General features: G+C 38.2%; 1 protein-coding gene across 1 annotated transcript in view; it reads left to right on the top strand.

The window, feature by feature from the left end:
• The window catches only part of LOC126281081 (serine/threonine-protein phosphatase 6 regulatory ankyrin repeat subunit B-like), a 243,704-nt gene that overhangs the window by 204,123 nt on the left and 21,430 nt on the right, over positions 1 to 18,151 (top strand). The window lies entirely within an intron of this gene.

Below are 18,151 nucleotides of genomic sequence, written 5' to 3'. Positions count from 1 at the left end.
ATGAGATTCTGGGAGTGACTCTAAGAGATTCTGCCTATTCCAGCACCTTCATCACAAAGTGTCAAGTTTGACTGTGTGTATAGTACCAAGACTGAGGACATGTATTAAGTGATAATTAAAACCTGATGACTGCTTCTTTTATATGAGTTTAAGAAGTGATTAATTATATTGGAACTATCATTTTGCAATAATTTAATCAATTACAGCCAGGACTGATATCCTTTTCTAAAACATGCAACATTCTAAATGTTTAAAATAATAATTATGATGGGAGTTTGAATGGAACCCTGAATAGTTGTTTTGAGCTGGTAGTTATGTTCATAGTGACATAGGTAGTGCTACACTACCATATGGAATGTTTTCCACCATATAAAGTATGCCATTACTAGCCCTCTTTATGGGAAAGGTTACGGGGGTACTGTAAATATTTTTATTCCTGTTGTAATATCACGTACATCATCGCCCTCAGTGTCAGGAGTTGATTGATTATTATTTTTATTGTTATTACTATTTTAGAAGAATTTATATATTTGTTACTGAAAGTTAGGTACAATCAGTGAGTCATGTGGACAATTTTTATCCAGAGAAACTGTGGTCCTTTACATTCTCTGATGAAAAAAATGATAAAAATTTGAATGTAAGATTTCATTCTCTGTCTTTGAGTGAAGTAGACATAGTTGTAGTTATGAAGCATATGCTACTGGTCAAATAAATGCAAACTGTTGAATTCAAAAAAGACATCTCTCATTAATTGTTCACAATTACTTCATTCCAGTTCACAAGTGAGTGGGTTCATCAGCCTAGTATGAACAATGATGCACGTTTTTGGACGAAATCATGTCCAATAAGAGTATTTTACACAGTTTCCAAAATAAGCAAGCTAATTATGTAAGTGTAGACCAGATATGGCTCAAATTCAAAGATACAATATCAACATCAATAGATAGATTCAAGCCGCATAAGTTAATAAGAGACAGGACTGATCCACCATGGTACACAAAACACATGAAGCATATGCTACTGGTCAAATAAATGCAAACTGTTGAATTCAAAAAAGACATCTCTCATTAATTGTTCACAATTACTTCATTCCAGTTCACAAGTGAGTGGGTTCATCAGCCTAGTATGAACAATGATGCACGTTTTTGGACGAAATCATGTCCAATAAGAGTATTTTACACAGTTTCCAAAATAAGCAAGCTAATTATGTAAGTGTAGACCAGATATGGCTCAAATTCAAAGATACAATATCAACATCAATAGATAGATTCAAGCCGCATAAGTTAATAAGAGACAGGACTGATCCACCATGGTACACAAAACACATCTGAACACTGTTGCAGAAGCAATGAAAAAAGCATGCCAAATTCAGAAGAACACAAAATCCCCAAGACTGGCTAAGTTCCACAGAAGCTCGAAATTTAGTGCAGACATCAATGCAAGATGCTTTTAATAGTTTTCACAATGAAACATTGTCTCAAAATATGGTAGAAAACCCACAGAGATTCTGGTCATATGTAAAGTACACCAGTGGCAAAAAACAGTCAATACCGTAACTGTGCGATAGCGATGGAAATGTTACCAAAGATGGTGCCACTAAAGTGGAGCTACTAAATACAGTTTTCCATAATTTCTTCATGAAAGAAGGTGAAGTAAATATTACAGAATTTGAAACCACAATAGCTGTTAGCATGAGTGACGTAAAAAGTAGATATCGTAGGTGTTGTGAAACGACTCAAATCACTTAAAAAAGGCAAGTCTTCCAGTTCAGATGGTATACTAATCAGGTTTCTTTCAGAGTATGCAGACACAATAGCGCCTTTCTTAGCAATCTTATACAAGGGCTCACTTGATGAAAGGTCTGTACCTAAAGACAGCAGCACAGGTGACACCAATATTCAAGGAAGGAAATAGGAGTAACCCATTGAATTACAGACCCATATCACTGACCCCAATTTGCAATAGGATTTTGGAGCATATACTGTACTCAAACATTATGAATCACCTTGAAGAAAATGACTTATTGATACTTAACCAACACGCATTCATAAAATATTGTTCTTGTGCAACACAGCTAGCTCTTTATTCCCTTGAAGTAATGAGTGCTGTCGGCAAGGGATCTCAGATCAATTCCATATTCCTAGGTTTCCAAAGGCTTTTGATACCGTTCCTCACAAGTTACTATTAATCAAATTGCATGCATATGGAGTATCATCTCAATTGTGTGACTGGATCTATGATGTCCTATTAGAGAGGTCACAGTTCATAGTGATAGATGGTAAATCATCAAGTAGAATAGAAGTGATATCTGGCATTCAGCAAGGTAGTGTCATAGGCCCTCTGCTGTTCCTGATTTATATAAATGATCTAGGTGATAATCTGAGCAGCCCCCTTAGACTGTTTGCAGATGATGCTCTAATTTTCCATGTAGTAAAATCATCAGATTATCAATTCCAATTACAAAATGATCTAGAGAGAATTTCTGTATGGTGCGAAAAGTGGCAATTAGCATTAAACAAAGAAAAGTGTGAGGTCATCTACATGGGTACTAAAAGAAATCCAATAAATTTTGGGTATACGATAAATCACACAAATCTAAGGGCTGTCAAATTGACTAAATACCTAGGAATTACAATTACGAGCAACTTATATTGGAAAGACCACATAGATAACATTGTGGGGAAGACAAAACAAAGACTGCGCTTTGCTGGTAGAACAATTAGAAGATGTGACAAACCCACTAAAGAGATAGCCTACATTACACTTGTCTGTCCTCTGCTGGAATATTGGTGCGAGGTATGGGATCCTTACCAGGTGGATTGATAGAGGAGAGCTTGTTTCAAGTTATCGCACAATAGGGATGAGAGTGTCACTGATATGATATGCGAGTTTAGTATGGCAGTCATACTTTCTCTTCTGAATGCAAAAATATTTTGCTGACACCCTCCTACATAGGGAAAAATGATCATCATAATAAAACAAGGAAAATCAGAGCTCTAACGGAAAGATTTAGGTGTTTCTTTTTTCCACGTGCCATTCGAAAGTGGAACGGTAGAGAAGTAATATGAAAATGGTTCGATGAACCCTCTGCCAGGCACTTGAGTGTGAATTCAGAGTACCCATGTAAATGTAGCTGGAGATGAGTATAACATACTCAAGAGTTGTATCATATTTGGAAAAAAAATTACTTAGGCCTCTACAATTTTTTCTCCAGAAAGATTGCTCCCCTCAGAACTTACCAAGTAGTGCATGTGATACATTAAAAAATATCACCATTTGGTATATTTTGTGATCGTACAGGACATGATACTTGCTCAGAATGCATCACATTTTTTGGAATTGACGGTGTTGCAAATCACTGATTTATAACACTGATAGCAGAAAAAGAATCTAAAAATGGTTTGCTACATAGGGGAAGGAGTAGAAGAAAGGGTTACGGGAGAAAGATTAATTGAGTTCTGCAATACATTTCAGGTAGTAATAGTGAATGTTCTGTCCAAGAATCACAAAAGGAGGAGGTATTTACGGAAAAGGTCAGGAGATATCGGAAGATTTCAGTTAGATTACATCATGGTCAGGCAGAGATTCCAAAATCAGATGTTGGATTCTAAGGTGTACCCAGGAGCAGATATAGACTCAGATCACAATTTAGTAGTGATGAAGAGTAGGCTGAAGTTTAAGAGATTAGTCAGAAAGAATCAGTGTGCAAAGAAGTGAGATATGGAAGTACTAAGGAATGAAGAGGTATGCTTGAAGTTCTCTGAGGCTGTAGATACTGTGATTAGGAATAGCTCAGTAGGCAGTTCAGTTGAAAAGGGGTGGGTAACTCTAAAAAGAATTATCTCAGAAGCTGGAAAGAAAACAGTCAGTACAAAGAAGGTGAATGCAAAGAAATTGTAGGTAATAGAAGAAATACTTCAGCTGATCAATGAAAGAAGGAAGTACAAAAATGTTCAAGGAAATTATGGAATACAGAAATACAAGTCACGTAGGAATGAAACAAATAGGAAGTGCAGGGAAGCTAAGGTGAAATGGTTGCATGAAAAATGTGAAATTACTAACTCAGTATACAGGAAAGTCAAAACAGCCTTCCCTGAAACTAAAAGCAAGGATGGTAACAATAAGAGTGCAACTGGAATACCGATGTTAAATGCAGAGGAGAGAGTGGACAGGTTTAAAGAATACATTGAAGACCTCTATGGGGGGGGGAGGACTTGTCTGATTACTTGACAGAAGAAGAAACGTGTCGATACTGAAGAGACAAGGGCTCTAGTATTAGAATCAGAATTTGAAAGAGCTTTGGAAGACCTACAGTCAAATAAGGCAGAAGGGATAGATAACATTCTATCAGAATTTCTAAAACCATTGGGAGAAGTGCAACAATGTAGAATGTAGAGTGTATTACTCTGGCAATATACCATCTGTCTATTGGAAAAATATCATCCACATATTTTCAAAGATTGCAAGAGCTGACAAGTACAAGAATTATCACACAATAAGCTTAACGACTCATAAATCCAAGTTGCTGACAATAATAAGTAGAAGAATGGAAAAGAGAATTGAGGATGTGTTAGATGATGTGTTAGATGATGGTGTTATCAAAGGAAAAGTCACCATAGAGGTAATTATGACATGCTGTTGATAATGTAAGGAAGACTAAAGAAAACTCAAGACATTTTTGTAGAATTTGTTAGCCTGGAAAAATCATTTGACAATGTAAAATGGTGCAAGATTTTCGAAATTCTGAGAAAAACAAGGGTAAGCTATAGGAAAGACGGGTACTGTGCAATATGTACAAGAACCAAGAGGGAATAATAAAAGTGATCAAGTATCAAGTGCTCAGATTAAAACGGGTGTAAGTGAGGGATGTAGTCTTTCACCCCTACTGTTCAATCTGTACATCAAAGAAGCAATGATGAAAATAAAAGAGAGGTCCAAGAGTGGAGTTAAAATTCAAAGTGAAAGGATTTCAATGATAAGATTTGCTGAAGACATTGCTATCCTCAGTTTGAGTAAAGAAGAATTACACATCTGCTGAATGGAAAGAACAATCTAATAAGTACAAAATATGGACTGATAGTAAATCCAAGAAAGATGAAAGTAATGAGAAGTAGCAGAAATGAGAACAGTGAGAAACTAAACATTACGATTGGTGATAATGAAGTAGATGAAGTCAAGGAATTCTGTATGTAGGCAGCAAAATAACCATGAGACATAAAGCAAGGAGTACATAAAAAGCAGTCCAGCACTGGCAAAAAGGACATTCCTGACTAAGAGAATTCTACTAGCATCAAATGTAGACCTTAATACGAGAAAGAAATTTCTGAGAATGTACATTTGGAGCACAGGATTGTATGGTAGTGAAATATGGATTGTGGGAAAACTGGAGAAGAAGAGACTCGAAGCATTTTAGATGTGGTGCTGCAGAAGAATGTTGGAAATTAGGTAGACAGATAAGATAAGGAATGAGGATGTTCTCTGCAGAATTGGAGAGGAAAGCAATATACCGAAAACACTGACAAGGAGAAGGAACAGGATAGTAGAATGTCGGTTAAGACATTGGGAATAACTTGCATGGTATTAGAGGGAGTGGTAATGGATAAAAATTGTAGAGGAAGACAGAGATTGTAATACATCCATCAAATAATTGAGGGGGTAGGCTGCAAGTGCTACTCCGAGATGGAGAGTTTGGCACAGGAGAGAAATTCGTGGGTGGTCACATCTAACCAGTCAGAAGATTGGTGGGATAAAAAAGACGATAGGTCGAGCAATGCAACTCAAGAGAACAGACTCTGGCTGAGAAGAAATTTCCAATGGAGATCCACAAGCTCCAATCCTATTTGTTGTGCTCTACAGAGCCAAAGAAGCTGGTACACCAGCGTGATATTAATTAGTGGCCCCACGAGCATGCAGAAGTGCCACAACATGATGTGTCATGGACTTGTCTAATGCCTGAAGTAGTGCTGGAGCGAACTGACATCTTGAATGCTGCAGGGCTGTCCATAAACCTGTGAGAATATTGGAGGGGATGGAGAATGGAGATCTATTCTGAACAGGATGTTGCAAGACGTCCTGGATATGCTCTATAATGTTCATATCTGGGGAGTTTGGTGGCCAGCAGAAGTGTTTAAACTCAGAGAAGTGTTCCTGGAGCCAATCTGTAGCAATGCTGGACTTATGGGGTGTCACTTTGTCCTGCAGGAATTGCCAAAATCCGGCGGAATGTACAATGAACGTGAATGGATGCAGGTGATCAGACAGGATGCTAACTGTGGTGTCACCACCAGACACCACACTTGCTAGGTGGTAGGCTTTAAATCGGCCGCAGTCCGGTAGTATACGTCGGACTCGCGTGTCGCCATTATCAGTGATTGCAGACCAAGCGCCGCCACACGGCAGGTCTGGAGAGACTTCCTAGCACTCGTCCCAGTTGTACAGCTGACTTTGCTAGCGATGGTTCACTGACAAATTAGGCTCTCATTTGCCGAGACGATAGTTAGCATAGCCTTCAGCTACGTTATTTGCTACAACCTAGCATGGCGCCAGTATTCGTACTATTGATATTGTGAATCATGTACCATAAAGAGCGACGTTCTCCATGAATGGATTAAAGTTAAGTATTCCACCAGCTACATCCGTTTCTCTCAATTCTAATTCCCTTGTCATGTTCCAGACCTCATGCCAGCCTGCGTGAGCTGAGATGCGTGCATTTCGGCCTCCTTTAGAAAAACACGGTTGGCTCTCCTGCCAACCACAACACTAACATATGTGTCACCTGTCAGAGTCACATCTAGACATACCAGCAATCCCATATCAATCCAACTGCAGATGCCCCACACCATTACAGAGCCTCCACTAGCTTGAAGAATCCCTGCTGTCATGCAGGGTTCATGGATCCATGAGGTTGTCTTCATACCTGTACACATTCATCCCCTCGATGTAGTTTGAAATGAGACTCATCTGACCAGTAAGCATGTTTCCAGTCATCATGTCAGAGAATTGATGTTTTACCAGATTCCTGGTATTCATAGCACTCACATGAAATGGTTGTATGGGAAAATCTCCAGTTCATCACTACCTTGGAGATACTATCCTATTGCTGACTGCAGTGCTGTATTCTGGCTGTTTACATATCTCTGTATTTAAATATGCATGCCTATACTAGTGTAGAAGTGAATAACCATCCACCCAATACCTTGGAGTCCAGCCACTTCGGAAAATTTTGGACCTAGAAGATCAGCCATTCATGCCATTATTTGAAGTATTACTGGCACATATGTGTTTGATACATATCAAAGGGTAATATGTACTAAAATAATTGATAAATAATGGTATTGTAACAGAAAGTATAATTATCCTTAAAAAAAAGGAAAAAAATCTGGTGTGAGGTAAGTTATTGGGCAATTACATACGTAATTCACTTTTATATGGAAACATCTGAAGTATTCTGGCTTGCAGAGAAGGTATGTCCAAACAAGGCAATACGAGTGTGTTTCTTCCCTGCTTGTTTTGCCAGTAGATTGTCTTCTCCAACCAAATCTTGTAAACTTGTGTTGGATGCTTGAACACGAAATTTATCTATAAAATGGATGAGACTCAGACAAAAGAAAAATAAGAAAGGATAAAAAGGAACTGAATTGTAATTACAGCAGCACAACCCATAGCAACAGTATTACTGATGAAAAATTGTAGCACACTGCAGTTTACCTGAATATGAATCTTCCATTCTGATATTTCTCTCTCCAATCGAGAATCATCAAATTCTTCCTCTGAGTTTCCAAAATTTCTTGCTGACTCAACAGACAAGAAATATTTTTAGAATAATAACTGTAAAAGCTAATGAGTGCATGGGCAAAACTAATGACCATGCAATCACACATTTTCTCGACCAGTCGTGACAACAGGTGTTATGTTCACTACTGTTTCTTTCTAAAAAATTCTAGAAATTGACAACAGAAAGCAGCCTCTGTCAAGGGACAAGTAACAAGAGTCCAATTTTTGTGTGCTAGGTGGCTTGTGCATTCAGAAAATTGCCACCTAATGGTATTCAACAGAATGTTGTGGCCTGAGCTATGCTTGGATGTGGTCACCAAAGCATTTATGCCTATTAAGTGGAGCTGCTACTTATTTGAAAGTGATGTTTGTATTATAATTAACAATTTCAGTGAGAAAACAATAGAAGAAATTGTTAGTAATTATAAAGTGACTTAAGGGGCTCAACATTAGGATGGGAAGAGATTAGACACATGAGTACACATGTATTCAATATCCTGCCTAGTATATTAATTCTTTATGAGGGATACAATGAAATATATGTTTAGGTAACAATTTAATGTGTACATATTATACATCAGCAAACCCAGCATTGTTTCGAAATTGATAATTATTTGTTGGAAGTTCCTCCCTCCCTCTCTGTCCATCTCCTCTTCTCCTTCTCTCTGACCTTGAGCCTGGTTTATTTTTGTTATCCACCCAGACCGATTCCAGGATAGGGAGGCATGGCAGCCCCAGATCAACTCTGCCCAGTGGACTGATGATGAAGGACTGGTGTGTCAGCATACCTGGACATGGTTTTTAGGCAGTTTCCCACAATCCAGTAGGTGCATACCAGGTTGGTTCCCCTGATCCACCTCAAAGAAATGCTATGTCATCGGCGAACCTCAAAGTTTTTATTTCTTCTCCCTGGATTTTAATACCTACTCCAAATTTTTCTTTTGTTTCCTTTACTGCTTGCTCAATATACAGATTGAATAACATCAAGGAGAGGCTACAACCCTGTCTCACTCCCTTCCCAACCACTGCTTCCCTTTCATGCCCCTCGACCCTTATAACTGCCATCTGGTTTCTGTACAAATTGTAAATAGCCTTTTGCTCCCTGTATTTTACCCCTGCCATCTTCATGATTTCAAAGAGAGTATTCCAGTCAACATTGTTAAAAGCTTTCTCTAAGTCTACAAATGCAAGAAACATAGGTTTGCCTTTCCTTAATCTTTCTTCTAAGATAAGTCGTAAGGTCAGTATTGCCTCACGTGTTCCAACATTTTTACGGAATCAAAACTGGTGTTCCCTGAGGTCAGCTTCTACCAGTTTTTCCATTCGTCTGTAAATAATTCGTGTTAGTATTTTGTAGTTGTGACTTATTAAACTGATTGTTTGGTAATTTTCACATCTGTCAACACCTGCTTTCTTTGGGATTGGAATTATTATATTGTTCTTGAAGTCTGAGGGTATTTCGCCTGTCTCGTACATCTTGCTCACCAGATGGTAGAGTTTTGTCAGGACTGGCTCTCCCAAGGCCGTCAGTAGTTCTAATGGAATGTTGTCTACTCCCGGGGCCTTATTTCGACTCAGGTCTTTCAGTGCTCTGTCAAACTCATCACGTAGTATTGTATCTCCCATTTCTTCTTCATCTACGTCCTCTTCCATTTCCATAATATTGACCTCAAGTAAATCGCTCTTGTATAGATCCTCTATACACTCCTTCCACCTTTCTGCTTTCCCCTCTTTGCTTAGAACTGGGTTTCCATCTGAGCTCTTGATATTCATACAAGTGGCTCTCTTTTCTCCAAAAGTCTCTTTAATTTTCTTGTATGCTCTATCTATCTTACCCCTAGTGAGTTAAGCCTCCACATCCTTACATTTGTCCTCTAGCCATCCCTGCTTAGGCATTTTGCACTTCCTGTCGATCTCATTTTTGAGACGTTGGAAACCAATAAATCCCCCATCCAAATCCCACATTCGTTCATCTTGCCAATCATCTGACTCAGATGATGAGTAGTCACCTGGCCAGGGTTGCATAAATTCACCAAATGTTGTTGTAGTTCTTGGACTGTTGCGGTTAACACCTTCTCGGTATACACCATGGGTGTAATTTATTTTAACTTTTGTAACTTATAGGGCTGTAGATTCATCACCCAGTTTGTGTTCATTTTATTGTCACCAATTTTGTACTTGGAGGCTTTCTTCCAATGCTAGTTGAAGCTAGTACAGTTTGCTTGTTGCATCTTGCTGATTTGTAGCTTAGCCTCTTCTTTGAGTTTCCTGCATTTCTTTTCAAATTAATTAATACGTTCTTCTTCTAATAATTTTGCGATGTGAAGATCACTCTTTATGTACATCTCAGCTCTTAACAAAAGTTCAAATGGTTTTTACACAACTCTTCTGTGGTACATTCAATTCATGGTACATTGAATTGATGGTATCCCCTTGTACCATTCATTAGGGCTACCAGGTCCGCCCCCGGTAGCTGAGTGGTCAGCGTGACAGACTGTCAATCCTAAGGCCCGGGTTCGATTCCTGGCTGGGTCGGAGATTTTCTCCGCTCAGGGACTGGGTGTTGTTTTGTCCTAATCATCATCATTTCATCCTCATCGACGCGCAGGTCGCTGAAGTGGCGTCAAATCGAAAGACCTACCCGACGGGGGGCCCTAGCCACACGACATTTCATTTCATTTCAGGGCTACCAGTATTAAGCTTAGCAATGATTTTAGCCAAAGTAGAATTGATTTTATCAACCTGTCCATTGGCTCTAGGAAGTGCTGTTGTTATTAAAATATGCTCTGTTCCTTCTGCAATGCAAAACTCCTTGAACTTTTGAGTAGTAAAGCAAATCCCTCTATTGGTAATTATTTGGACTGGATTCCGAAAATTAATTTTTTGTAATTTTGTCATACTAATTGCATCTGTCGATTGTGTAGTTTTTACATGATATAGCCATGTACACGTGGTTAACACATCAATAGCAATTAGAATGGTGATGTATCCATTGTATGTTGATTGAAGTGGTCCAGTATGATCCATGTGATAAGTATATAATGGCTCACTTTTCCTTAATAATGGATGAAGGAAACCTTAATTCTTTTTTGATTTATTATTCAAAGTTAAACATTTTATAAAAATGGAGACCACACTTTTCACCTTTTCTGTCAAATCTGGTATACAACCATCTTGATTTATTTCCTTTTCAGTTTGCTTAACTGCATAATGACCTTTCTCATGCAAAAGATTGATGATTTCACACTGCATAATCTGTGAATTCACTAAAGTCTCTGGTCTGTCATAGAACTTAAAAAATTTCTGTCTCTCATTAAAAAGTTTTCTTAAGGCAGTTCTTTGAGAATGCTCTTTTTTGGTGCTAAATCATTATTGTTTTCTTGATTCCAGCTACTAAGCCACCTGTGAAACCAAACAGTACATTCACAGAATGACTAAAGGCACCTACAAGTTTCATCCTAGAACCAGATTGGCATTCTATGGAGTAGGAATACTCCACCAAGACTAAAGCCCCTCTAGCTATTCTTGGCTACAAGTCACTTTTATCCACAGTCTTTTGGAATGCATCATAGTCCATTACAATTTCGAAATATGTTCCTAGTAAATAAACCTGGAATTTCTGTAAGGTATTAACAGTGACTAAAACTACAAGCTCATAATGACTGTAATTTTCCTCTTGAGGTGTTGTTTTTCACTCACATACGAGGCTGGATGGAAATTGTCATCATCTGGAGATTTTTGTAACAACATGGTTAAAAAAGTTTTCTTTCATTTGTGTGTAGTTCAGATTTGAGGTTTGAATGTAGTTTTTCAAAACTGGATCCAATGAAAGAATATTTTGAGCATTTTGAATTCTTGCCTCTGCTCTTCTTCAAACTTACATTCTTGATTATTCCTCATTAAATCTCTCATAGTTTTGCATTTGCAGAGTAATTTGAGATAAACTTTCCAAAGTGTCCTATTTAACCTAGGAAACTTTGTGTTGTTGCAGTAGATTTCATTTCTGGGAAGTTTTGAACAGCTATTGTTTTCTCAGAAGAAGATGTGATTAGTCCTCATTGTATAATATAACCAAGAAAGTCAACAGCTCTCCTCAAGAACTGACATTTTGCAAAATTAATTTCCAAGTCATATTCTGCTGCAGTTTTTAACGCTAAACCAAGCTGTTGAACTGATTCATCATCACTCTTTATTGGTGTTTTAATATTGTCTATCTAAATAAAAATGATGTTCTTTTGAGCCAGTGTTTGTAAATTACTGGAACACTGCAGATAAATTTGATAATCCAAATGGAATTTCCCTGAATTGGAAGTGCTCTGAGTCTCACTAACAAGGTGTATTTTCAGCTTTCCTTTTAAAATAAATAAATAAATAAAACAAATAAAAAAATAACAAATTCTTTTACAAATAAATAACAATAATAGTAATAAGAATTATTCTTGAGGTCTCATGTGAAAAAGATGCAGGCATCTACAGTTTATGTAAAAGGTCTTCTACAACGAGTGATGGGTAATGATCTTCCACTATGATATTGTTTAATTTTCTGCAGTCTGTAGAACATAATATTCTCCATTTTTCTTTTTTACAACTAAAACATGGCTAGCATATTTAGATGAATTTGGTTGTATTATTTCTTAATCAAGCTACATCTGGGCTTGGTTGTCAACAATATCTTTCTCTCCTGGTGGCAATCTTCAGGGGCTACTTAACATTGCTTGCTGTTCTTGCACAACAGTCAATATCCCAACATTAGTAGACTTTGCCTTAGTTTAGCTGTAGTTGGTCACTAAATCTTTGATGTGTTCCTTTGTTTCACCATTCACAGACCTTCCAGTGTCTAATTCTAGTTTGTTTGCTGTGTGGATACACATAAAACGAGCTTCCCCTTCTGGCTTAATAATAGTAACTCCACCCTTGTTTATTCAAGCTTCAATTTGGTCTAGAAAATTGTTCCCCAACTACCATTTTTAAATTTGTAGTGTCTCTAGAAACCACGTAAATTTCTGTTTCAATTTTCACATAATCTATCTCAACAATGCCTGTAAAATGCGCTTGTGAGAGATGAAGTTTCTCCCAACTTCTGCCAAGACCATATCTATTTATTGCAATTTTGAAGCATTTATAACCTTACAAACAAACATCCTGTCTTGATGAACTGTGTTGACTGCCACAGTCATCCAACATCTTCATCTCTTTGGACACATTTAAACTTACAGTTGTTAATACTCTCCTTAACAATTCATACGTTCATTTTCACCATTTGGTTATTCTTCTCCTTCATGGATTCATAAGAAATATGGCCAAAGTCACTGCAACTGAAGCATCTCTTTCCCTTGCTCTTGTGGTTGCAATCACTTAACCTGTGACCACTGGCACCACAACTGAAACACTTTTTGTTTCATTATTTGTTTTAGTATTTCTGATACTTGAATCCTTGCCATCTTTCTTAATGGAGTTTAAACTTTCATTGCTTAACCTTTGTTACCAGCATTTCTTTACAGCAGTGACTTCACAGCTCTTTCATAATGCCTTTTTTCTCTTAAACACTTTCACACTTCCAGTGCCATAAAGTAGTAGTTTTATGCCTGAGTCACATCCTAGCTCATCAGTCACATATTGAAAGAGTGAGTCATTATCTGTATCGGCACAGCAAGCAATTTCCTTCACAATGAGAAAATATCCTCTAAGAGACTCTTCTCACTTCTTCTTTCATCAAGACAACAGTTGGTAGAGCTCCACAGCACTTGTTCCTATGTAAAATTCTTCCTGCAAAGCTTCTTTCAGTGCAGTTCATGAAGTGATAACCTTATTACCCAGAATAAAAAGCATAGCCAAACTTTCAAGTAATATTTTCGTTTTTGTGAAAACAAGAATTTGCAAGTCATGAATGACAGAGAAAATTTACATTGATCTTGTGAATGTGTTGAGAATCACTTTTATCACCTGTTTCTAAATCAGATACTTTTGTCATAATCTTTTCAAATAAACTCAGTCTTCTATCACTACCCATCTGCATCCTCTTATCATCGTCAGTATCATCACAATCATCTTCAGATTGTATATCGTCTTGAATTTTCACCACAAGTCCATGAATGTTGGGTAAATAATAACAAATCTCAGTAGTAATTTCATATTTTTGTCCCATTGTCTATACACAGTATACACTATGTGATCAAACATACCCAGACACCTGGCTGAAAATGACTTTCAAGTCATCGGTAATACTATAATTCAGTATGGTGTTGGCCTAACTTTAGCCTTGATGACAGCTTCCACTTTTGCAGGCATATGTTCACTCCAGTGCTGGAAGATTTCTTGGGGAATAGCAGCCCATTCTTTATGGAGTGTTGCACTGAGGAGAGGTATTGATGTTGGTCAGTGAGGCCTGGCAAGAATGATTCAGGTCAGGACTCTGTGCAGGCCAGTCCATTACAGGGATGTTATTGTCATGTAACCTCTCCACCACATGCCATACATTTTGAACATGTGATGAACATGTGCTCAATCATGCTTGACTGATGCAATCACCATCCTTAATTGCTCTTCAACAGTGAGAAGCAAGAAGGTGCTTAAAATACCAATGTAGGCCTGTGCTGTGATAGTGCCATGCAAAAAACAAGGGGTTCAAGCCCCCTCCATGGAAAACATGACCACACTCTAACACCATCACCTCCAAATTTTGCTGTTGACACTACACACAGGGGCAGATGACATTCACTGGGCATTCACCACACCCACAGGTCACCACATTGCATACTGTGATTCATCACTCCACACAACATTTTTCCAGTGTTCACTCATTCAATGTTTACACTCCTTACACCAAGCAAAGCATCGTTTGGCATTTACCAGTGTGATGTATGGCTTATGAGCAGCCTCTCAACCATGAAATCCAAGTTTTCTCACCTCCTGCCTAACTGTCATAGTACTTGCAATGGATCCTGATGCAGTTTGGAATTCCTGAGTGATGGTCTGGATAGATGTCTCTCTATTACACATTACAACCCTCTTCAACTGTCGGTGGGCTCTGTCAATCAACAGAGAAGTTTGGCCTGTACACTTTTGTGCTGTATGTGCCCCTTCATAGTTTCTACTTCACTATCACGTCAGAAACAGTGGACCTAGGGATCTTTAGGAAATGTCACATACAGACTTATGACACAAGTGACACCCAATCACCTGACCATGTTCAAAGTCCTTGAGTTCTGCAGAGTGCCCCATTCTGCTCTCTCATGAAGTCTAATGACTGCTGAGGTCTCTGATATAAAGTACCTGCCAGTAGGTGGCATCACAATGCACCTGACATGAGAAATATATGTTTTTGGAGATGTCCAGATATTTTTGATCACATGATGTATTTCAGATTGCTTCTAACTCTGCTTCTGAAGATACTTCAATGAATGACTTCTTAGCTTCAGGTTCATGACATGTTGGTATTGATTGAAAAGTAAAGCCAGAAAATTCTCTCAAGCATTTCTGATTTCTTATATCATCTGTAACTGTTCTGAAAATTAACTCATGTAGAGATTTAATGGTATTAACCAGTGCAGAGGCTATATTTCCATTCACTTTTGCAATTTCACCTAATGTTACCGTTTCTATGTTAATGTATTTATTTATTATTGTTTTGGTCAGCTGTTTCTGCTTTTATCACAGTTAAAATTATTCCTTGTATTGCTCTGCCACTGCTGATCATTTTTAAGTGTGAATCCTTGTCTTAGATCCAAAATCAACACAATTACATGTAAGTACAATATTGCAGGCAAAATGGCACTCAGAGAAGTCCATCAAAAATGTGATAGGTAGGTGGTAAATCTGCATCATCACTTGTTCAGTTGCCCCCTGGAAGCCCCCAAATTTGTAGAAAAAATGGATCTGATTTTCAGGGAGAACCACTTATTTATCTCCTACTTACAAACTTTAATACCAAACTGTCAAACAAAAAGGAAAAGAACTGAACCAAAAAAACACATTTTTTTCAGTGAACACTATTTCTCTAGGAACATAGGAAAGCGCTGGTAGATAGACACCCAGAAGGTGTACACGATCAAAGGCTGAGCCATGTGTGAAAGCACGCACGTGATTTACCAACTGACCTGCCTACACTGTGCAGCTTTCTATGTAGGAATGACCAGCAACAAACTGTCCATTCACATGAATGGACACAGGCAGACTGTGTTTGTTGGTAATGAGGATCACCCTGTGGCTAAACATGCCGTGGTGCACGGCTAGCACATCTTGGCACAGTGTTACACTGTCCAAGTTATCTGGATACTTCCAACTAACACCAACCTATCAGAACTCCGGAGATGGGAACTTGCACTTCAATATATCCTCTCTTCCCGTCATCCACCAGGCCTCAACTTCCGCAAATTTCAAGTTGCCACCACTCATACCTCACCTGTCATTCAACAACATCTTTGCCTCTGCACTTCCACCTCGACTGACATCTCTGCCCAAACTCTTTGCCTTTAAATATGTCTGCTTGTGTCTGTATACGTGTGGATGGATATGCGTGTGTGTGCGAGTGTATATGTGTCCTTTTTTCCCCCTTAAGGTAAGTCTTTCCGCTCCTGGGATTGGAATGACTCCTTACCCTCTCCCTTAAACCCACATCCTTTTGTCTTTCCCTCTCCTTCCCTCTTTTCTGACGAAGCAACCATTGGTTGTGAAAGCTTGAAATTTTGTGTGTGTGTTTGTGTGTTTTTTTATTGTGTATATCTACCAGCGCTTTCCTGTTTGGTTAGTCATGGAATCTTTGTTTGTAATATATTTTTACCATGTGGAATGTTTCTTTCAACGTAGCCTATGTTCGTCTGAACATTTATAAGCCTATGTTCGTCTGAACATTTATAAGAATTGCATAAAAATTTGAAGTAAATTGGTTAAGAACCTTTTGAGATTTACAGGAATGAAGTTAAACATCTTGGCTTAATATGTTAGTATAGAAGTACAGATTAAAATCCCCCACAGTGTATTTCTGTCTGTATGTAATTGCTAACCCAGTAACTAATGCACAGATTTTGAAATGGTTCTCACTAATAGACAGAGTGATGGTTTGTGTATAAATGTTCAAATGTGTGTGAATTTCTAAGGGACCAAACTGCTAAGGACATCAGTCCCTAGACTTACACACTACTTACACGAACTTATGCTAAAGACAGCACGTATAACCATGCCTGAGGGAGGACTCGAACCTCTGGCAGGAGGGGCCGCGCAATTAGTAACATCGTGCCTCTAACCGCACCACCACTTCGCGCAGTGTTTTTGTATACTGTAGCCAAATATATTATTAATTAAAGTCCTCCACCATGTTTGTCTGTCTGTTTGTGAAGGCTAATTTCATGAAGTAATGGAGTCTCGATGACTTCTAGTAATAGACAGAGAATTTCTTGAGGAAGGTTTGTGTATACCACTACATATTATGGACACTTCGTCGAGTGTAGATATTTAGAGTTACCAAAGTGAGGCCATGGCAGGCTACTGGTATTATAATAATTAGTACCTTTATGTCATTTTGTTATATTGCCCTTTAATTGGGATCAATTTTTTTCCTTCTTTCCACCAGATGATTGGTGGAATATGACATGTGTAGTTGAATATAAAAATAATAATGCTTGTTCATAAGGAAATTACCTGTGTACTAAATGTTACTGATGTGCAGGTATGTCCTAAAAGCAAGTTAAGACCTCTCACTTGTTAAATCTTCCTACCAAGAAAATTATTTTTTTAAGATGTGGTTTGTATATGTTTGGAACTTTCTGTTTAGAGGTTTCTGCACTATGATATTGACAAAGCATAGAAAATTTAAGCAGCGGTTGGAAGTGGAGGAAATTGTTTTTGAAGGAGAGTCACCAAACCCTGACGTTGTCTCTCTCCATCTCTGTATCCTTCACTGTCCCTTTGCACTTTTGTCTTGGCATTGCTTTCAGCAGCCCCATACTCTGCCCTCTACCTAGTTATTTGCCACACTTCTGCATGCAACTACATGTTCTGTACTGACATGATGTTTCTACTCTCTTTTTGTTCCTCACTCATCCCACTTCATATTACTTCTATTCCCCCAGCAGCCATTCAGCACATGCAAAATTACTACCGCCAGGCTGCAGCATTTTGAGACAATGTGTGTGTGTGTGTGTGTGTGTGTGTGTGTGTGTGTGTGTGTGTGTGTGTGTGTGTGTGCCTTAGCTGTGAAAAAGGACTTCAATATACATGATTTATCATACTTTCCATGTGTTGCTCAGTACCTTTCCTATTTCCGCTCATATACATGTTTTATTACTCCCTGGGTTTTCCATTGATGTAATCTTTTTTCCCTACAAGTTGAATGAACATGGTGATATACTAGATTTGCATTACCTTTAATTATGTAATATAA

Source organism: Schistocerca gregaria, chromosome 1 (genome assembly GCF_023897955.1).
Source record: "Schistocerca gregaria isolate iqSchGreg1 chromosome 1, iqSchGreg1.2, whole genome shotgun sequence".
In the NCBI taxonomy this organism is placed as follows: domain Eukaryota; kingdom Metazoa; phylum Arthropoda; class Insecta; order Orthoptera; family Acrididae; genus Schistocerca; species Schistocerca gregaria.
The sequence above is the reverse complement of the archived record's forward strand: the minus strand, read 5'-3'. Positions and strand labels throughout refer to the sequence as shown.